Source organism: Myotis myotis, unplaced genomic scaffold, assembly GCF_014108235.1.
Source record: "Myotis myotis isolate mMyoMyo1 unplaced genomic scaffold, mMyoMyo1.p scaffold_m19_p_4, whole genome shotgun sequence".
In the NCBI taxonomy this organism is placed as follows: Eukaryota; Metazoa; Chordata; class Mammalia; order Chiroptera; family Vespertilionidae; genus Myotis; species Myotis myotis.
The window spans coordinates 97,343,410-97,364,826 of NW_023416346.1; the positions used below are offsets into that span (position 1 = coordinate 97,343,410).

A 21,417-nucleotide genomic window follows, 5' to 3' on the forward strand; every position below is an offset into this window, starting at 1 on the left:
CTTTGTTCCAGAAGAGAAGAAATAATATTGAAATTTGAAATGGGATAAAAGTCTCACTCAAGCAATAAGCCTGCATAAAAACAACCTTATGAAAAAGGAAATAAGAATTGTATGCTAAAACATCTAAATGAATTGTAAAAATAATTACTTATTAAAATTCAAACTTCATGCCATTAACTGTCTGCCTGGTAGCAGAAAATCAAGATGGCTGTTCTGAATAACTTATACTCTGTACTAAAAAATATTTTATGATTCTCTGTTCAGAAATAGATGTTCTATTTGGACACTTCTAATATTTTATCTCACTCTTCTTTATTATACACTCATGCTAGTTTCCTTTTCCATTCCTCATAAATGTTGCTAAAAGGGGTTTTCTAACAAAAGGTCTTCCTCTCCACTTGATGTTCATTCAAGCAACTGCCATTCCCATTATTTTCAGGCCCATCCCAAATCTTGTCTGCTCAAGGAAATATTTTATTAATATTTCCCCTCACATGACCCTTGCTCTCCTCTCAATCTCTTTATCTAGAAGCACACTGTTAAGAACTCCCTTATGCTGTACTATAATGAGACTGATTTCACAATATAGTCCTGACAAAATTTTTTTAAAAATCTCACTATAATCAACACTTAATATTCTCTATTTTATAACTGCTACCATGCTTAGATTTTGATTTGTTCTTCTATTTGGAGTTTGAGCATTATAAATACAGAAGCATGCTCACCTACTTGATTTTCACTGAACTGGGCTCACCCAGGAAGTATTATCCCTAAAGTCTTGAGTTCTCTTGTTGAATATTCTAATGGTGAATCTAAATCAGATTGGTAACTAAAAATTTTCAGTTAAATTAAACACTCAACTAGCCAAAGTAACTAGCTTTCAGACCGCCTCTATTAGATGGGTACAATTTCCATGCCCCGGCAGTCTTTTGCTGGCTGGTTTTAAAATTCACAATAAAGTGACCGGTTTTTTGGTTTGCACATTTACTTTATATAAAAACTTTACATAAAAGCAAAATTAAATGGAAGAGGAGTGATTCATTTCTTGAAAGGCATTTGTATTTGCTGAAAGAGCCACCTCCTGGTTGAATTTTGCACTGGAGCCAACAGAATTTTTCACCAGTTTGTTTGGCAAGATTAAATGGAATTGTCAGGATAGCTTCAAAAGGAGGATGCAAAGTAGAAAATTGAAAATTAATGCTGTTGTTATTTTACAATGAATTCAAATGCAGAATGAAATTGAGTAGGTCCCTGCCATATATCTGCCATATTTGTGGAAATTTTATTTTTAGTATCCAGGTTCTGATCTTGACCTTTGCTATTAAAATAGTACAAAAAAATCTTCAAAGACACTGAGCTTTTATACAAATTAAAGACTGACAGCAGGTGGAATATTTTGCTATTTGAGAAGGGATACATCTTAGAAAATTTTATTGTAAATTGATTACTGATGCCTTGTGTTTGTATGATTGGCATTTATATGGTAGAGCATCAGGCCCAGGTGATCAATTTTGAAGGAATCCCATTCTATCCCTTGAATAGTTATTTTTTTTTAGCTTGATCCTGTGGAAATACTGCCTCAGTGCCATGCACCTTATCTCCTTTCTGCTCTGTGACATGTTTGCCTTACAGTCACCAATACTGATGCCCTGTTCCTTGTTTCTAAATGATCTGCATTATTTCTTGTATGTTCTCTTTAGCACCTCTCTTCATTACTTCATGTCAAATGGTCTTTCAAAGTTTAGTGATCAAGCCTCATTCCCAGCTCATTCTGATATTCTTTCTGAAGGTTTCTCAATTGTAGCAGAGAAAAAATGAAAAAGAATCTAAGAAACTAGAATTTACCAACTTACTAATTTGTGGGGGGTGACATTTCCTTAGATATAAAAAAACATAGCCCATCTGGCATGGCTCAGTGGTTGAGCATTGACCTATGAACCAGGAGGTCACTGGTTCAAGTCCCAGTCAAGGCACATGCCTGGGTTGTGGGCTCCATCTCCAGTGGGGGGCATACAGGAGGCAACCAATCAATGATTCTCATCATTAATGTTTCTCTCTCCCTCTCCCTTCCTCTCTGAAATCAATCTATATATATAAAATCCTAATATGCAAATAGACCAAACAGTGGAACAACTGAACTACCAAACAACTGGTTGCTATGATGTGTGCTGACCACCACAGAGCACGTTCGGAACATGACAGGCATCGGCATCAGGCGGCCGAGTGTGGAACATGGCAGGTATCAGCCGTGGTGGGATGGTGGAGCAGGTGAGAAGGGGGCGCCAGACCAAGGCAGGGCACCAGTCGCTATCATTAAGGCGAGCCTCTGGTGGTTACTGGAGATTCTTTGCTGCCATGTGCCATGGTCCCACTAGGCCAGTGATGGCGAACCTTTTGAGCTCAGCATGTCAGCATTTTGGAAAACCCTAACTTAACTCTGGTGCCGTGTCACATAGAGAAATTTTTTGATATTTGCAACCATAGTAAAACAAAGATTTATATTTTTGATATTTATTTTATATATTTAAATGCCATTTAACAAAGAAAAATCAACCAAAAAAATGAGTTCGCGTTTCACCACTGACACGCGTGTCATAGGTTCGCCATCACCGCACTAGGCACTTGCACCCACTGCCGGTGCTGGAGCTTCCATTCACACCCGCTGCCGGTGCTCAGTCCTGGCCCTGATTGCTCGGCGCTATCAGTGGGTGCAAGTGGTGGCTGCTGGCCCTGATAGCCCCTCAGGGCTTCTCCACCTCCCCCTGCTCCTGAGGGGCAATTGGGGCAGCAGTCGCTGCTCACACCTGCTGCTGGCTCCAGCCCCAATTGCTCCTCAAGATCAGCAGGTGTGAGCAGAGCCATCAGCGCGGGAGTGGTGGCAGGAGCAGGGCTGCCTGCAAACAGGGGATCTGGAGCTGCAGTAGGAGGGGCTGGGCGAGAGCACAGAGGATGGGCCGAGACCCGCTCCTGTGCCCACCTCAGCTTTCCATTGCAGCCCACAGTTCCTTTAAAGGTGCATGAATTCATTTACTGGGGCCCTAGTAAAACTATACTTAAAAACAAACAAACAAACAAACTAGGGCATATTTAACATGTTGAATAGATTAAGATAGCATCTAAAAAACATTTTTCATTATACTGAAATAGCTTTCATTCATCTATTCAGTCATGCTTACATTTGTTATTGGGTAGATTTTTTTGAACACTTGCCATGAGTCAGGTAATGTTCTGAGTAGTAATAATATAGCAGTGAACAAACTATGAGTCTAACTCTTATGGACCTACAGTTTATTGGTAGAAGATAGGGAACAAAAATAACCTAAATAGCCCTGGCTAGGTAGCTCAGTTGATTAGCAGCGGTCTGCAAACTGCGGCTCACGAGCCACATGCGGCTCTTTGGCCCCTTGAGTGTGGCTCTTCCACAAAATACCACGTGCAGGCGCGCACGTACAGTGCGATTGAAACTTCGTAGCCCATGCGCAGAAGTCGGTTTTCGGCCTGGGCGAGTCTATTTTGAAGAAGTACTGTTGATATTTGGCTCTGTTGACTAATGAGTTTGCCGACCACTGGATTAGAGCTTTGTCCCATATGCCAAAGTTGTGAGTTTGATCCAGGTCAGAGCACATACAAGAATCAGCCAATGAATGCATATATGAGTAGAACAACAAATCAATGATTCTCTCTCTCTCTACCTATCTCTCTCTTTTTCTCTATCTTTTAAATCAATCAATAAAAATAATTTAAATGCTTAAAATAAATATTTATATTTTCAATACATGACTTTTATTGCATCTTTAAAATGTTGCAGATAAGTCTGAAGCATTATTTGGCATCTTGCTGTTTCTATAGCTGGACAACTTAGATCTTATTCATCAGCCTGCTGAACTGTTCCTTTTTCAGAAGCATAGATACCATCCAAAATTTTTCTGATATTCTTGTTTTTAACTGATGTGTCTTGCTGAATCAAAGCAGCTGAATTTGGTGCAAGTTCAATGTTGTTTCATTCAAGAATCAACTCATCTTTCTGGGCGTGAGATAATGAACAAGCAACGCATGATCTCATCCAAACCCTGCAGATGTATTCTTCACTCAAGAAATTTCTGATTTCAACAAGATAACCATCCTTCTGAATAACAACTTTGATGGGGAAGTGAGCTTATACCAACCTCATCTTGTATAAGAGGCTGAGTGTAACACCCTTGATCATGACTGCAGATAGTGTGAACCATGGCCAGTTCCTTTCTATTTCCCCACCATCTGTCAAACTGAAGCCTCTTCTTTTTCTTTCTTAGGAGACTGAGTTCTACATTGGTGTGGTTGAAGTCCATCCACAGGGTGCTTCTGGGGCCCTTCACAATAACTGTGCATCCCTTCAGAGTGATGTCCATATTTTCTGGAATGGTAACAGTCTGATTGCTGAGAATGGTCTTCATCCTTTGCAGTGGATGTGGCAAAGAGAGCCTAAAATAAATATTTAAATTTAAAATTGTAGCTCTGAGCATCTGCCAGCTCCAAGCATCTGCGATGGGGCCAGTTCCAGGACAGGAGTTCAAAGTCAAGTGTGAGGCTGGGAGCAGAGCACAGCCTCTTTGTGCACCCAACCACCATGACCCACTTCAACAAGGTATGGGCTCTCTGCTGGCAGAGGTTAAGAACAAGGTTGCTTCCAAGTATGACCATCAAGCAGAGGAAGATTTCTGCAATTAGATTTAGGAGGTGATAGGCACAATCCTCTGCAAATTCATAAACAAGCTACAGGCTCAGTGAAAGTCAGTGAGTCCTCATTAAATTGGCTTCAGTGGGAGAATTTTGACAACTTCATTAAAGCTATTCAGGCTTATGGTATGAAGCCCCATGACATATTTGAAGCAAATGTTCTTTTTGAGAATGGAAACACGACTCAAGTTCAAACGATGCTGGTGATTCTGGCAACAAAAGGATTCCATATCACCATCAACATTGGAGTGAAGTGTGCAAAAAAACAAACATAACGTTTTGATGAAGGAAAATTAAAAGATGGCCAAAGTGTCATTCATTTGCAGATGGGAACCAATAAATGCACCAGCCAGGTATGAGGGAATAAGACCAAAATATGAAGTCTCGGCTGGGCAAAAGCTACATGAGTTTGATAAACAGGAATTTAGTTTTATTTTAAATAAAAACTCACCTTGCCCTGACCGGTTACTCAGTGGTTAGAGCGTCAGCCCACTGATTAAAGGGTCTTGGGTTTAATTCTGGTCAAGGGCACATATCTCAATTGCAGGCTTGATCCCCAGGTGTGTGTGGGAGGCAACTAGTCAATGTATCTTTAGCATATCAATGTTTCTCTCTCTGTGTCTCTCTTCTAAAATTAATGGAAAAAATATCCTTATTTCTTTTTTCCCAATTTAGATACCTTTTATTTTATTTTTGTGTCTATTGCATTATATAGAACTCCCAATAAAATATTGAAAATCATTGGTGAGAGTGGACATCTTTGCCTAGTACTGTATATGTTGTTAGCTATAAGTTTTTGGCAGGTATTATTTACCAAGTTGAAGAAGTGTTTATCATTAATTTTCTTAGATTACTGAGAGTTTTTTTAATTAAAAAAAAGTGTTGAATTTTGCAAAAAACCTATCCTGCGTCTATTGATAACAACATGTTGATTTTTTATTTTTAGTTTGTTGGTGTGATGGATTACATTAACTGGTTTTTAATGCATACTTGAGATGAATCCCATTCTTTTGTTATGTATAGTTATTTTTATACATTGTTGGACTCAGTTCACTAATGTTTTGTTGAAGAATTCCACACCTATATTTATAAAAGATATTGGCCCACAGTTTTTTTCTTTAATGCTTTGCCTGGTTGTAATATTAGAGTAATGCTGGCTTCAGAATGATTTAGGAAGTATTTCCTCTGCCGCTAGCCTCTGAGAGAGATTGTAAAGAATTGCTATAATTTCTTCCTTAAATGTTTGGTAGAATTAAACAATGAACCTATCTGACGCTGACACTTTCAGGTTTGGAACATTATTGATCATTGATTCAAATTTCTTTAATAGTTACAGGTTTATTTAGATTGTCTATTTATTCTTTGTGTGAGTTATGAAAAATTACGAACTTTAAGGAATTGGTCCATTTCACCTAGGTCGGTGGTTGGCAAACTGCGGCTCGCGAGCCACATGCGGCTCTTTGGCCCCTTGAGTGTGGCCACAAACTTTCAATCACACTGTACATGCACGCCCGCACGTGGTATTTTGTGGAAGAGGCACACTCAAGGGGCCGCAGTTTGCTGACCACTGACCTAGGTTATCAAATATGTGGGAATAGAGTTGTGCATAGTATTTTTATTATTTTTTAATTTCCATAGGATCTGTAGTGATGCCTCCTGTATATTTATAATTCGTGTCTTCTCTCTTTTTCTTATTCGCTATGGCTAGAGGCTTATTGATTTTGTCAATCTTTTTAAAGAATCAGCTTTTGGTTACATTATTTTTTTTCTGCCCCTATACCCTCCTCTAGTTCCCCCTCATTTCACTCTGGCAATCACCATACTGTTGTCTAGGTCTATGAGGTTTTTTGGTGTTCTTTTTTATTTGTTTGTTTAATGCATTCACCACCTGGCCCAGTCCCACAATCCTCCTCCAGTCCCACAACTGGCATAATGAACTCTGTATTTATGAGTCTGTTTCTATTTTGTTTGTTACTGAGGTTTTTGTTCCTTAGATTACACATATAAATGAAATCATATGGAATTTGTCTTTCTCTGACTACCTTTTTTCACTTAGCATAATAATCTCCAGGTCCATCCATGCTGTTGCAAAAAGTATGATTTCCTTCTTTTTTACAGGTGAGTAGTATTCCATTGTGTAAATGGACCATAGGTTTTTATCCACACATCTACTGATGGACACTTGGGCTGCCTCCAAATCTTTGCTATTATAAATAGAGCTGCAATGAACATAGGGGTGCATATATTCTTTTAAATCAGTATTTGGGATCCTTAGGATATATTCACAGAAGTGGAATCACTGGGTCATAGGAAGTTTCATTTTTAATTTTTTGAGGAAACTTCATACTGTTTTCAATAGTGGTAGCACCAATCTGCAATCCAATTAACAGTACACAATGGTTTCCTTTTTTCCACATCTTTGCCAACATTTGTACGTTGATTTATTGATGATAGCATTGTAATAGGTGTGAGATGATATGTAAAAATTGTAGTTTTAATTTACATTTCTATGATGACTAATGACATTGAGCACCTTTTTATGTGTCTGTTGGCCATCTATATGTCCTCTTTGGAGAAGTGTCTATTCAGTTCCTTTGCCCATTTTTTAATTGGATTGATGTGTGTGTGTGTGTGTGTGTGTGTGTGTGTGTGTGTGTGTGTGTTTAGTTTTTGTGGGAAACTGTTTATTTTTTTATTTTTTATTTTTTATTTTCTTGTCTAGTATATCTTTTTTTTTTTTATTGCTTAAAGTATTACAAAGGGTATTACATATGTGTCCATTTTATCCCCCCGCCCTAGACAGTCCCCTAGCCTCCCCTATCCCCCAATGTCTTATGTCCACTGGTTATGCTTATATGCATGCATACAAGTCCTTTAGTTGATCTCTTACCCCCCTACCTCCTGCCCCGCAACCCTCCCCGGCCTTCCTGCTGCAGTTTGACAATCTGTTTGAGGCAGCTCTGCCTCTGTATCTATTATTGTTCAAAAGTTTATAATGGTCTCTATTATCCATGAATGAGTGAGATCATGTGGTATTTTTCCTTCATTGACTGGCTTATTTCACTTAGTATAATGCTCTCCGGTTCCATCCATGACGTTGCAAATGGTAAGAGTTCCTTCCTTTTTAGAGCAGCATAGTATTCCATCGTGTAGATGTACCACAGTTTTCTGATCCATTCATCTACTGATGGGCACTTAGGCTGTTTCCAGATTTTAGCTATGGTGAATTGTGCTGCTATGAACATAGGGGTGCATATATCCTTTCTGATTGGTGTTTCTGGTTTCTTGGGATATATTCCTAGAAGTGGGATCACAGGGTCAAATGGGAGTTCCATTTTCAGTTTTTTAAGGAAACTCCATACTGTCTTCCATAGTGGCTGCACCAGTCTGCATTCCCACCAGCAGTGCACAAGTGTTCCTTTTTCTCCACATCCTCTCCAGCACTTGTCGTTTGTTGATTTGTTGATGATAGCCAGTCTGACAGGTGTGAGATGGTACCTCATTGTTGTTTTGATTTGCATCTCTCGGATGATTAGTGACTTTGAGCATGTTTTCATATGTCTCTTGGCTTTCTGAATGTCCTCTTTTGAAAGGTGTCTATTTAGGTCCTTTGCCCATTTTTTGATTGGATTGTTTATCTTCCTTTTGTTAAGTTGTATGAGTTCCCTATAAATTTTGGAGATTAGGCCCTTATCAGATATGACATTGGCAAATATGTTTTCCCACACAGTGGGTTTTCTCGTTGTTTTGTTGATGGTTTCTTTTGCTGTGCAGAAGCTTTTTATTTTGATGTAGTCCCATTTGTTCATTTTCTCTTTCGTTTCAAGTGCCCTAGGAGCTGTATCAATGAAGAAATTGCTTCGGCATATGTCTGAGATTTTGTTGCCTTTGGATTCTTCTAGAATTTTTATGGTTTCCTGTCGTACATTTAAGTCCTTTATCCATTTTGAGTTTATTTTTGTGTATGGTGTAAGTTGGTGGTCTAGTTTCATTTTCTTGCATATATCTGTCCAATTTTCCCAGCACAATTTATTGAAGAGACTATCTTGGCTCCATTGTATGTTCTTGCCTCCTTTGTCAAATATTAATTGAGCATATTGGTTCGGGCCGATTTCTGGGTTCTCTATTCTATTCCATTGATCTATATGCCTATTCTTGTGCCAGTACCAGGCAGTTTTGAGAACAGTGGCTTTGTAATACATCTTGATATCTGGTATTGAGATCCCACCTACTTTGGTCTTTTTCAGGATTGCTGCAGCTATTAGGGGTCTTTTTTTATTCCAGATGAATTTTTGGAGAGTTCGTTCTAGATCTCTGAAGTATGCCGTTGGTATTTTAATGGGAAGTGCGTTGAATTTATAGATTGCTTTGGGTAGTATGGACATTTTAATGATGTTGATTCTACCAATCCATGAACACGGTATGTTCTTCCATCTGTTTATGTCTTCCTCTATATCTTTTTTCAACGTCCTGTAGTTTTCTGAGTAGAGGTCTTTTACCTCTTTAGTTAAGTTTATTCCTAGGTAGCTTAATTTTTTTGGTGCGATGGTAAACGGGATTGTTTTTATAATCTCTCTTTCTGAAAGTTCACTATTGGTGTATAGAAATGCCTCGGATTTCTTGGGGTTAATTTTGTATCCTGCTACATTGCCAAATTCATGTATTAAGTCCAGTAGCTTTTGGATGGAGTCTCTACGGTTTTGTATGTATAATATCATGTCGTCTGCAAATAAGGGCAGTTTTACTTCCTCTTTTCCAATTTGGATGCCTTTTATTTCTTCTTCTTGCCGAATTGCAATGGCTAGCACTTCCAGTACTATGTTGAACAGGAGTGGTGAGAGGGGGCATCCTTGTCTTGTTCCTGTTCTTAGGGGAAATGGTGTTAGTTTTTGTCCATTGAGTATGATGTTGGCTGTGGGCCTGTCATATATGGCTTTTATTATGTTGAGGTATGATCCTTCTACTCCCACCTTGCTGAGAGCTTTTATCAAAAATGGGTGTTGAATTTTGTCAAATGCTTTTTCTGCATCAATTGATATGACCATGTGGTTTTTTTCTTTCAATTTTTTTATGTGATGTATCACGTTTATTGATTTGCGGATATTGTACCATCCTTGCATCCCTGGGATAAATCCTACTTGGTCATGGTGTATGATCTTTCTGATGTACTGCTGGATCCGATTTGCTAAGATTTTGTTGAGGATTTTGGCATCTATGTTCATGAGGGATATTGGCCTGTAATTCTCTTTCATTGTGTTGTCTTTACCTGGTTTTGGTATTAGGGTGATGCTGGCTTCATAGAATGAGCTTGGAAGTGGTCCTTCCTCTTGAATTTTTTGTAGTAGTCTGAGGAGGATAGGTTTTAGTTCTTCCTTGAATGTTTGGTAAAACTCCCCTGTGAAGCCGTCTGGTCCTGGGCTTTTGTTTGCTGGAAGCTTTTTGATGACTGCTTCAATTTCTTCCATAGTTATTGGCCTGTTGAGATTTTTAGATTCTTCCTGATTGAGTTTTGGAATGTTGTATTTTTCTAGGAATATGTCCATTTCCTCCAGGTTGTCTAGTTTGTTGGAGTAGAGCTGTCCATAGTATTTTTTAACAATCATTTGTATTTCTGTGGGGTCTGTTGTTATTTCGCCTCTATCGTTTCTGATTTTGTTTATTTGGGTCCTCTCTCTTTGCTTCTTGGTGAGTCTGGCTAGAGGTTTGTCAATCTTGTTTATCCTTTCAAAGAACCAGCTCTTGGTTTCATTGATTTTCTGTATTGTTTTTTTGGTCTCTATGTCATTTATTTCTGCTCTAATCTTTATTATCTCCTTCCTTCTGCTCACTCTGGGGTTTTCTTGTTGCTCTCTTTCTAATTCTTTGAGTTGTAGAGTTAGATGATTTACTACCATTTTTTCTTGTTTTTTGAGATAGGCCTGTAGAGCTATAAACTTCCCTCTCAGGACTGCTTTCATTGTGTCCCATAGGTTTTGGATTGTTGTGTTTTCATTGTCATTAGTTTCCAGGATATTTCGAATTTCTTCTTTGATTTCATTGGTAACCCAATCAATATTTAATAGCATGCTATTCAGCTTCCAGGTGTTTGAGTATTTGGGGTTGTTTTTATTGTAGTTTATTTCTAATATTATGCCATCGTGGTCTGCGAAGACGCTTTTTATGATTTCAATTTTCTTGAATTTGGGGATACTTTGCTTGTGACCCAATATATGGTCTATTTTTGAATATGTCCTATGAGCATTTGAGTAGAATGTATATTCCCTGGCTTTCGGGTGAAGTGTTCTGAAGATGTCTATTAAGTCCATCTGATCTAGTGAGTCATTTAGGATTGCTGTATCTTTGCTGATTATTTGTCTAGAGGACTTATCCAGTGCTGTCAGTGGTGTATTAAAGTCCCCTACTATGATTGTATTGTTGTCAATCTCTCCTTTGATATCTTCCAGGAGTTTTTTTATGAATTTGGGTGCTCCTGCATTGGGTGTGTATATGTTTACCAGGGTTATATCTTCTTGTTGTATTGATCCCTTTAGTATTATGAATTGGCCTTCCTTATCTCTTGTTATGGCCTTCACTTTGAGGTCTATTTTGTCCGATATAAGTATTGTTACCCCAGCTTTCTTTTCCTTTCCATTTGCCTGAAAGATATTTTTCCATCCTTTCACTTTCAGTCTGTGTGAGTCTCTTCTAATGAGGTGGGTTTCTTGTAGACAGCAGATGTATGGGTCATGTTTTTTTATCCATTCAGCCACTCGATGTCTTTCGTTTGGAGCATTTAGTCCGTTTACGTTTAAAGTTATTATTGAAAGGTACTTGTTTGTAGGCATTTCTGTTTTTGTGTGGCTGTTTTCTTTCTGAGCTTTTTATTTCTTATTTTTATACCAGTCCCTTTAGCATTCCTTGCATTGCTGGCTTGGTGGTGATAAACTCCCTTAGCCTTTTTTTGTCTGTGAAGCTTCTTATTTCCCCTTCAAGTTTGAATGATAGCCTTGCTGGATAGAGTATTCTTGGATTCAGTCCTTTGCTTTGCATCACTTTGTAAATTTCCGTCCATTCTTTTCTGGCCTGATGTGTTTCTGTTGAGAAATCATTTGACAATCTAATGGGAGATCCCTTGTATGTAAGTTTCCGTCTCTCTCTTGCAGCCTGTAAGATTCTCTCTTTGTCCTGAATATTTGCCATGGTAATTATGATGTGTCTTGTTGTGGGTCTTTTTGGGTTCACCTTGTTTGGGACTCTCTGGGCTTGTGTGACTTTTTTCTTTGCCACCTCAGGGAAGTTTTCTGATATTATTTCTTCTAATAGGTTTTCTAATCCTTGTTCATCCTTCTGTTGTTCTGGTACCCCTATTATTCGTATGTTGTTTCGTTTCGTGTTGTCCCAAAGCTCCCTTAGGCTCTCCTCCTGTCTTTTAATTTTTTTCTCCAATTGCAGTACATTTTGGGTGTGTTTTGCTTCCTTGTCTTCTAATTCACTAATTCGGTCCTCCGCTTCTCCTAGTCTACTGTTGATACTTTCAATGGAGTTTTTCATTGCAGCTATATCACTCTTCATTTCTTCTTGGGTCTTACTTAAGTTGTTGATTTTTTCATCTGTTTCTTCTAGCTTCTTGGAGAGGTTGTCGATTTTTTCCTCCATCCGGTTTATGCACTCTAGGACCCTTATTCTGAATTCTTTTTCTGTCATGTTGCATGCCTCTGTATTACTTAGCTGCTTTTCTGGAGAGTCCTCCTTCTCTTTCCTTTGGGGGTTTCTTTGTCTACCCATGTTTGATCTCGCTGACATATCTAGACGTTGAGTCGTTCAGTGGCTGCTGCCTTGGTGGCAGTGACTCCTTGGTCTGTGGTTGCTCTTTGGGCGGTTGCGGTAGCAGCTGCTCTTCAGTTGGCAGCAGCTCCTCTGGTGGGTGCTGTTCACAGCTGTGGTGGCTCTTCTGGTTGGTGGGGCAAGGTTTCACGTACAGTTGCTGTTCCTCAGCAGAGGGTGTGGTGCTCAGGAGGTTGCTGTTGCTTGGGTCTGCTGCGTTGTTTTAAAGGCACAAAATACAACACAACAAGGCACCACGTACCAGGCACTATACACAAATATATTCACGATATTAATAACCCCAAATAAAGGTGACCACCTGAATTAAGAGAATTAGGGGATAAGGAAGAAGGAAGAGAAAAAGAGAAAAGAGAAAAAAGAAAAGAAAATTAGGGACCAAAAAAAGGAGTGCAAAAATGAAATTGGGAAAAAGGAGGGGGGAAAATAAAAGCGAGAAAAGAAAAGAAAAGAAAAAAAAGAGCGAAAAGAGAGAATGAAGTGGAAGAGGGTTAGAGACTTTTTTATATGAGGAGAATACTCCTATAGAACAGCCATTAATCCCAACAAATTCCAGCAACAGCTCCCTGGAGATGAATGCAAACTAGAAACAACCAATAATATAATGATGAAAATAGAATGGAGAACACTAATCCCAAAATAAAATAAAGAGAAAATAAAATGGCACTTTAAAAAAAAATGATAAAATGGTAGCAGTAATAATGCTGGTTAAAAATAAGAAGGTAGTAATTAAAAGGGTAAAATCAGGTGATGGAAAAAAGAAGAGGAAAAAAAAAGAAGAAGAAGAAGAAGAAAAAAAAAGAACAAAAAAGAAAAAAAATTGGTTTCTTAGTTAAAAGGTGAAAAAAGAAAAAAAAAATATTGCAGTAGTGAAGGTCCTTCGGTTCTTCTATTCTTCAGTGTGGCTCGCCTTAGACCTGCCAGGTATTCAGGAGAGTGTTGAGTTTCCCTGCGATACCCTGTTCCTCTGTGTTGTAAACCACAGTCCTTATTTTAAAGCAAGCCGCATTTGTTTCCCAGACTGCCTTATTTTGTGTTTAGCAAAGAGTCAGTTTGTGGGTCAGCCTCTGGGTGGCAGTGTTCTGGGGTTGGCCTCTGAGGCTATAGGGCCTCTCTGTCCAGTGGAAGTTCACTGCCCAGAGCTGGCTGCGTAAGAGTTACCAGTGCTGTGTTGTTGCTGGGATTGAAAATCCCTCTATAGGCCAGACCCTGTTAACTCCCAGGGACTGATCAGGTTATTTTAATCCTTGATCTCCTACAGGGTGGAATCTGGGTGTGGCTGTGCTCCTTGCCTGGGGGCTGGGGGGAGGAGTCTCACTCTCCGGAGAGAATGGCTGCCTCAGTCCTGGGCTCAGGGGTGACTCAGCACTCAATTCGCTGCCACCTCTCCCGGCCCCCCTTCTCTCCTCAGTCTCTCCCCAGATTCCACTCCTCCGCACACTCTCCCTCTCTTCAGCACAGGTGAGTGTCTGTATCTGAAATGTCCCATGAACAGGATTCAGTGAGAACAAACAAACAAACGCCGGCCACGGAAACGGGGAAGGCTTGGTTTCTGTAAGCTTCTTCTCTTACCGGGACTGCATGGTCTGGTCAGCTCTTCAGGCTGCCCCCTTTAGGCTCAGTCCTCTGTGATCACAGAACCCAGCTCTCAATTCCCCCGGCAGCGCCAGGAATCCCGCGGTTCTCCTTTCCCCCGTTAGGGGCTGTGCCTGTCCCAAGGGACGCGGCTGTCTGCCACGCGGTCTCCCTCCGACTCTCTGGGCTCAGAGGTCTGGCAAACTTTCCTGCCCAAATCCCTGGTTTTTTTACCTTTCCAGGGGAGTTCTGCTCTTCCCGGCTGCAAACCGTCTCGCCAGCTGAGGAATTTCGCCAATTCGGGGTGGATGTTACTAGTTTCAGCTGCTCACTCCATTTGCTCAGGGACACGACCTGGGACGCGTCTGCCTATACCGCCGCCATCTTTCTTCCTTGTCTCGGGAAACTGTTTATTGCCTTCACTATCTGATAAGCATAGACAGAGCACTCCCCGAAACCCCCCGAAGGCTGGGTGCCTTTGAAGCCCTCCCAAAGGTCAGAGCTAGGCGCCACCTCTGTTTGTCCAGACAGTGATAGCTGAAACTACTCCCCCATTTATTATTATGTAAATCCTTGCTGATGGGCTAGTCTGCCTGTTGCAGGGGGTCACCTGCCTAGGGCTATGCTATAGGGGCATCCCAGATCAATAAAAGCTTGGTGAGGCCTGAGCATAGAAGGAGAGAAGTCCTTCGGGACTTGCCGCCTGGTCCCCCAATATTGCAAAATTATCTCGTGTCTTTTTCTCTCATTTGCTGTGCGGCTCCTCTTTCAGATACCGAACCCTACTCCACGCGAGTCGTGGAAGGAAACACTCGACATCTGGCGCCCAACGGGTAATCTGGAAGTGCAGGTCTCGCTGGAGCGAGAAAAGGAAGTTTACACCGAAAAGGTGTGGAAAACTCACCGAAAAAAGGTGAGGGGGATTCCACAGCATGCAATGCCCAGGATCAACTACAGAAGCCCGGGTCTGTAAGTAACTGGGAACGTTTTCTTAACCAGGCTAACAAATGGGGAAGGATTTGGCTTTAAAAAAGTAGATTCGGCTTTAAAAAGGTATATTTGGCTTTTAAAAAAGTAAGAAACTTTATTATAGACTTTTGATTTGCATGTTTAAAGTATTAAAATTTTAGAAGGTAATATTTTATAGTTTTTGCATGTTATTATAGAACATAACCCTTGGTTTCTTGAAAAAGGTACATTAGATCTTAAAAGTTTGCCAAAAAGTTAATCAGAACTTGCCAAAAATTGTTTCCCCTTGTGGAACACGGCATTTCATTTCCTAGAGGCTTTAGGAGAGGTCAAGGAGAATAAATCTCCTCCCCTTGCACCCTCCCCTCCTTAAGAGGAGCAGAAAAAAAAAAAAAGAAAAAATGGGAGGAATGGCCTTCATTGGCTCCCTCCACCTCCATGTCCAAATCCTGATATGTTTAATTTGCCGTTAATAGAATCACCTGTGCAAAAAGGCCAAATTATAAAGAAATTGGAATATTAAAAGGTACTCCTTAAAATCAGGCTGAAAAAAGAGTGCCATGGTCACCTCAGTGTGGTTTCTTGTTCAAATTAAAATCTTAATTTGTATTTGGAATCTAAAATCTGTAATAAGAATTGAAACCCTGCTGCCGAGTCCGCCTCTGTTGTGGAGAGATTCAAAGGTGGCAGGAAAGGGCAGAGCTATAAGCCCTCCCACAATGAGATTACTTAATGTTTTATTTAAAAATTACCAGAGAACATCTTATGACAACCAAACTTTGGCTAAGATAACCTTGGGTGCTAGCCATGACTTTAGAAAGCGAAATAGGGAAAAACTTAAAATGTCTTTTTCAATTAAGCATGACTTTGGGAAAAATACGCCATCTGAGTCATTTGCTGAAACTTCCCCCAAAGCAGGATGTGGGGAAAGGGAAGAAGGAGCATGTGGCGATCCAGTGTGGACGCCCCCTCCCCAAGTATTCTAAAATTAAAATCCTTCTTGTAATTGAAAAGCTTTTACAAATTTATAAATGCATCTGGGATTTCTGTGCACATGTAAAGGGAAAAGGCCAGTTTAAAAACGAGTGCGCATAGTTTTGAGCTGGACTTGACCTTTTGCTGTGTACAGAATAAAAACCAGGGACTGTTTTGGTCTTAAAAATGGCAAAGTTGAACCTAAGAAAAAAATGCAGACTGGTTTCCCAAAGCGATTTAAAGTAGCTTTTGAAACTTCCCACCCTGAGGCAAGTACCACCAGGAAGTTGATAGTCAAATTTACATGTGAATACCTATGGTTTTGTTTCTTGACTTCCCCAACAGGAAAATTGTGACCATTTTAGCAGCTATGCCAGGCTTATTGGCTAGAAACTTAAAGCTTTTAAGTTCAAATCATCTAAAAGTATTGAAATTTATAATACTGAAATGTTGATCTGAGTATGCCTATTATGAAGTCTAGAAGATAGAAGTTAATCTATTAATTGAAAATGCCTTATATTTTATTTGAAATGTCTAAGATTTAAAGCTCTGAAAGTTTAAAGTGCAAATTGAATCGGGAGAAATTAATTAAATATCTAATGTATAACTTGTTTTTGAAAAAATAGAATGTGTTTTCTCTTAAATGATTAGGAATTCAAAATATGTTACTTCTTGGTCTGATTTTAAAAAGAGGATTAATTTTTAAGATCTCAACTCGAATTTTTAATACAAAAACCAGTTTAAATTTGATTAATATTCTTTAAGATAATTATAAAGGGTATAAACAGCTAATGAGATTTCTGCTTGTCTGAATATAATGTTGGCCATCTATCTTTTAGGGATTTTGGTTTGCTCTTCCCTTGTTTATTGTGAGAATAAGGAAATCATATTTTCTGTCAGAGAACAGTGTAGACAGCCTCAATGTTGAGCTGCCTGCCTTGGCAGCCGCCATGTTGGCCGCATGGCCTGCCGCACCCCTGGGGGCCGCCATCTTGGAACAGCCCCTCCCTCTGACTTAGCCAATCACAAAAGGAGTGTCTGCTCACTGAGGCAGGATAGGATTTCAGAGGTGGAGTTTTAAGGCGGAGTTTTACTATGGAAATGCGGATGGGGCAGAAAGTGTGCTTGCCTCCCAGATTTATTTAATACTATTTTTAAGAAGATATTTTTAATGCTTAATAAATTAGCAATCACGGTCTTAATATAATTTCAGTGGTATGATAGACCAATGTTTTAAGCAGTTGGCTTTATAAGGGCCGACAATAGAGCTCGTATTTCTTAAAAGGCTTGTAGATACATTTTTCAAAGATATCTTAAATTCTCAGTAGAACCACAGTTATACATATATCATAAACAAATTAAGAGTAATTGATTCCATGGTCAAGACTAGATCCTATTATGTTGAAAACTGTTTTTAAGTGTTAAAAATTTTTTAATTAGATATGTATTTGACAGTTTTTCCAGAGTACAATATTTCAAAATAAAATATGCTTGGTTGCATAAGGAATTTCTGCCAAATAAAAGAAAAAATTGATTTATTAGTAGCAATGTCTTTACTTAAACTAACAAAAGCTCCCCGCCGCTGCATTTTAAATTAGGCTGGAAGTGAAGCAGCGTTTGCACCTCGTGTATCAGACATAAAACTTTACTAAATTTACTAATCTTTGTAAGCAATTGAATCCTAGTAAAGTAAAATTCTTCTAAAAAGTTACTGAAGGCTTCCCATGATCCCTCTGTATATGCAAATAAGCCAAAAGGGAATGCTGTTTAAAAACATTATTTTAAATTTAATAAAAAGGAGAAAGTTTAATATTTTGAAATATCTTCCACTAATATTTACAGGATAATCTAATGATTTGCTGTTAAAATACCAAACCTTGAGACAGCCAGTTTAAAATTAAGTTGTCATGACCTAGAGCAAAGAATATTCCTACATGGTATTATTCTACAAAGTTTTATTAATAATTTTTCATGCTTTATAACAGTATATTGTGCATTTATCCCAAACAAATTTACAAATGAATTTGAATGTTTTACATGAAGGGATTTATTCCTTTCCACTGTGTGGAGGGCCTCCTGGGAAAGGCACTTAAGCATTCTGTATTGACCTATCTTGATTTTTTTTTGCCAAGAGGAATCCAATTGCCTACAGCTGTTATCTGAGCTCTCTGTTCAAGCTGGGATCATGAAAAGCTGGTACCATGGATCTGTCTCTGGCCCAATGGCGTAAGCTGGGCCCTCTCTGGAGAAGAAACCTGGGTTCCCTATGATCAATGCCGGGACCCCGCCAGCAGGCGAGGGGACCCAAAGGCAGTTGCTGGGCATGGAGGCCAGAGGGACATAGGCTATCAAGGAGACAGAACTGAACCTCACATCACCCTACTTGGCCCAGAGATAGCTGGTAGTCAACGACGGGTAAGATCCCACAGGGTGGGACGACCTAAGACAGGCACAGCTGGGGGCCAGTAGGAGAAAACTTGGGGTGCAACAAAGGTGGGGCACAGATCCTCACCCCCCCAATGGTGCACGGGCTTGAACACTCGGCCCTTCTGAGGAAGGTCTCCTGTCCCCATGGCTGCTTCTTGCTTCCCATGCCCAGCCCAGATCAGGAACCAAACAGAAGAGATTTGGTCCAGCTGAAATCAGAATCCAGATAAACGGAGGCTTGGCTAACAGACCCTATGTCTAAATCTAGCCTAACAACAGGAATGCTCAGAGCCTTCACAAGGATGTAAAGTGATCCTTTTCATTAATATTTACAGTGTAAATTAAGATTATTGTTAAAATATTAAATTTGACAGCAAAATAGTTTTCAAATTAATTAAATTTGGCTATTTGAAATAAGTAATTATTCATATAGTATTAACCAAAATTGTCATTTCATGCTAAAATTGCTTAACATGCAATGAACCTAAAGCAGTCATATTTTTGTGCAAAAAATTAATATTTAAAGTTATCTAGACTGCATTAAAAAATTTTCCATAAGCCTCCTAATTAAATCAAAAAAGGGGGATAGTGGAAGAATACCATGTAAGGAAAAATATCCTGTAACTAAATTACATCTAGAAAAATTTCTTTTTTCATTTTGTAATGCTAACAGCAAGACACCCATGAAAAACATATGTGGTATCAAAATAAGCCAAAGGAAAATCATTTGGGCAAATATAAAAAGAATTCCCCAAGTAAAATTTCAATTATTAACCTTTGGTCGAGAATATGTTTGTATACTTTCAGAGAACAAGACCATGTGGATTCCTGCAACAAGGGATCCAGGAGAGAACCTGAACAGATTGCTCCAGCCACAAAGACAGGAGAGACAGTTCAGAGATGGAGATGGTGAAGACGCCTTGCCATGCTAGCAGTCAGCAGCTGTGCGTCGCTGCAGGTTGCCCAGGACCAGACCAGAAAGGACCGGACCTGCATTTTCCACCATCCAGAACCAACATTTCATTGCTGGCATGTACACATGAACTTTTGGACATTGAAACATGGACTCAGAACTTTTGGACATTGAAATTGGGACTTGATTATTTTTTAAAGAAAAAATAAGGGGGAGATGTGGGAAACTGTTTATTGCCTTCACTATCTGATAAGCATAGACAGAGCACTCCCCGAAACCCCCCGAAGGCTGGGTGCCTTTGAAGCCCTCCCAAAGGTCAGAGCTAGGCGCCACCTCTGTTTGTCCAGACAGTGATAGCTGAAACTACTCCCCCATTTATTATTATGTAAATCCTTGCTGATGGGCTAGTCTGCCTGTTGCAGGGGGTCACCTGCCTAGGGCTATGCTATAGGGGCATCCCAGATCAATAAAAGCTTGGTGAGGCCTGAGCATAGAAGGAGAGAAGTCCTTCGGGACTTGCCGCCTGGTCCCCCAATATTGCAAAATTATCTCGTGTCTTTTTCTCTCATTTGCTGTGCGGCTCCTCTTTCAGATACCGAACCCTACTCCACGCGAGTCGTGGAAGGAAACACTCGACAAGTTTTATAAATTCCTTATGTTTTAAATATTAAATCCTTATCAGATGTATCATTGGTGAATATGGTCTCTCACTCAGTGGGTTGTCTTTTCATTTTGATGATGGTTTCCATTGCTGTGCAAAAATTTTAAGTTTGATGTGTCCCATTTGTTTGTTTTTTTTTTTTCTCTTGTTTCCCATGCTTGAGGAGTTACATAAAAAACTGCTGCCTCTGTTTTCTTCTAAGAATTTAATGGTTTCATGTTTTACATTTAAGTATTTTATCCATTCTGAATTTCTTCTTGTATATGGTGTAAGAAGGTGGTCTAATTTCATTTTTGCACATATCTAATTTTCCCAACACAATTTATTGTATAGACTGTCTTTACCCCATCGTATTTTCTCCCCTCTTTTGTCAAATATTAATTTACATTAAAGTCATGTGTTTTTTTTCTTGGTTCTCTGTTCTGTTCCATTGATCTATAAGCCTGTTCTTATGCTAGTATCAGGCTGTTTTTATTACAATAGCCTTGAAGTACAGTTAGATAGCAGGTAGTGTGATTTCTCTAACTTTGTTCTTCTTTCTCAATGTTAATGTGGCTATTCTGGGTCTTTTTGTAGTTACATAAATTTTTGGAATATTTGTTCTAATTTTGTGAAATATGCCATTGGTATCTGGATAGGAATTGTGTTCAATCTATAGATTGCTTTGGGTAGTATGGACATTTTAATGATGCTAATTCTTCCTACCTATGAAAACGGTATACGATATCAATTGTTTAGACCTTTAATTTACTGCTTCAGTTTCTTATCATTTCCTGAGTACAGGACTTTTACCTCTTTGGTTAAATTTATTTCTAAGTATTTTATTTCTGTTGATGCCATTGTAAATGTGATTGCATTCCTAGTTTCCCCTTTTGGTAGTTTATTATGGTGTATAGAAATGCCACAGATTTCTGGATTTTCTTGTATCCTTCTACTTTACTGAATTCATTTATCAGTTCTTGTAGGCTTTTGGTGGAATATTTAGGGTTCTCTCTATACAGTATCATCTCATCTGCAAATATTAAGAGTTTTACTTTTTCTTTTTCAATCTGAATGTCTTTTTACTTCTTGTTGTATGATTGCTAAAGCTACAACTTCCAGTACTAGGTTGACTAAGAGTGGAAAAAGCAAACATCCCTGTTTTATTCCTGATCCTGAGGGACTTAATTTAAAAACTTTCCCATTCAGTGTGATGTTGACTGTGTGTATATCATATATGGCCTTTATTATTTTGAGGTATGTTCCTTCTATGCCCACTTTGTTGAGAGTTTTAAATCAAAAATGGATGCTGGATTTCATCAAATGCTTTTTCTGCATTTATTGATATGATTATGTGATTTTTATTCTTCATTTTGTTTGT

At 39.1% G+C, this 21,417-nt stretch overlaps 1 pseudogene; it reads right to left on the bottom strand.

Moving 5' to 3' along the window:
* Positions 1-3,837: 3,837 nt before the first annotated feature.
* LOC118654597 lies at positions 3,838-4,433 on the bottom strand (annotated as a pseudogene).
* Between the last annotated feature and the right edge of the window lie 16,984 nt (positions 4,434-21,417).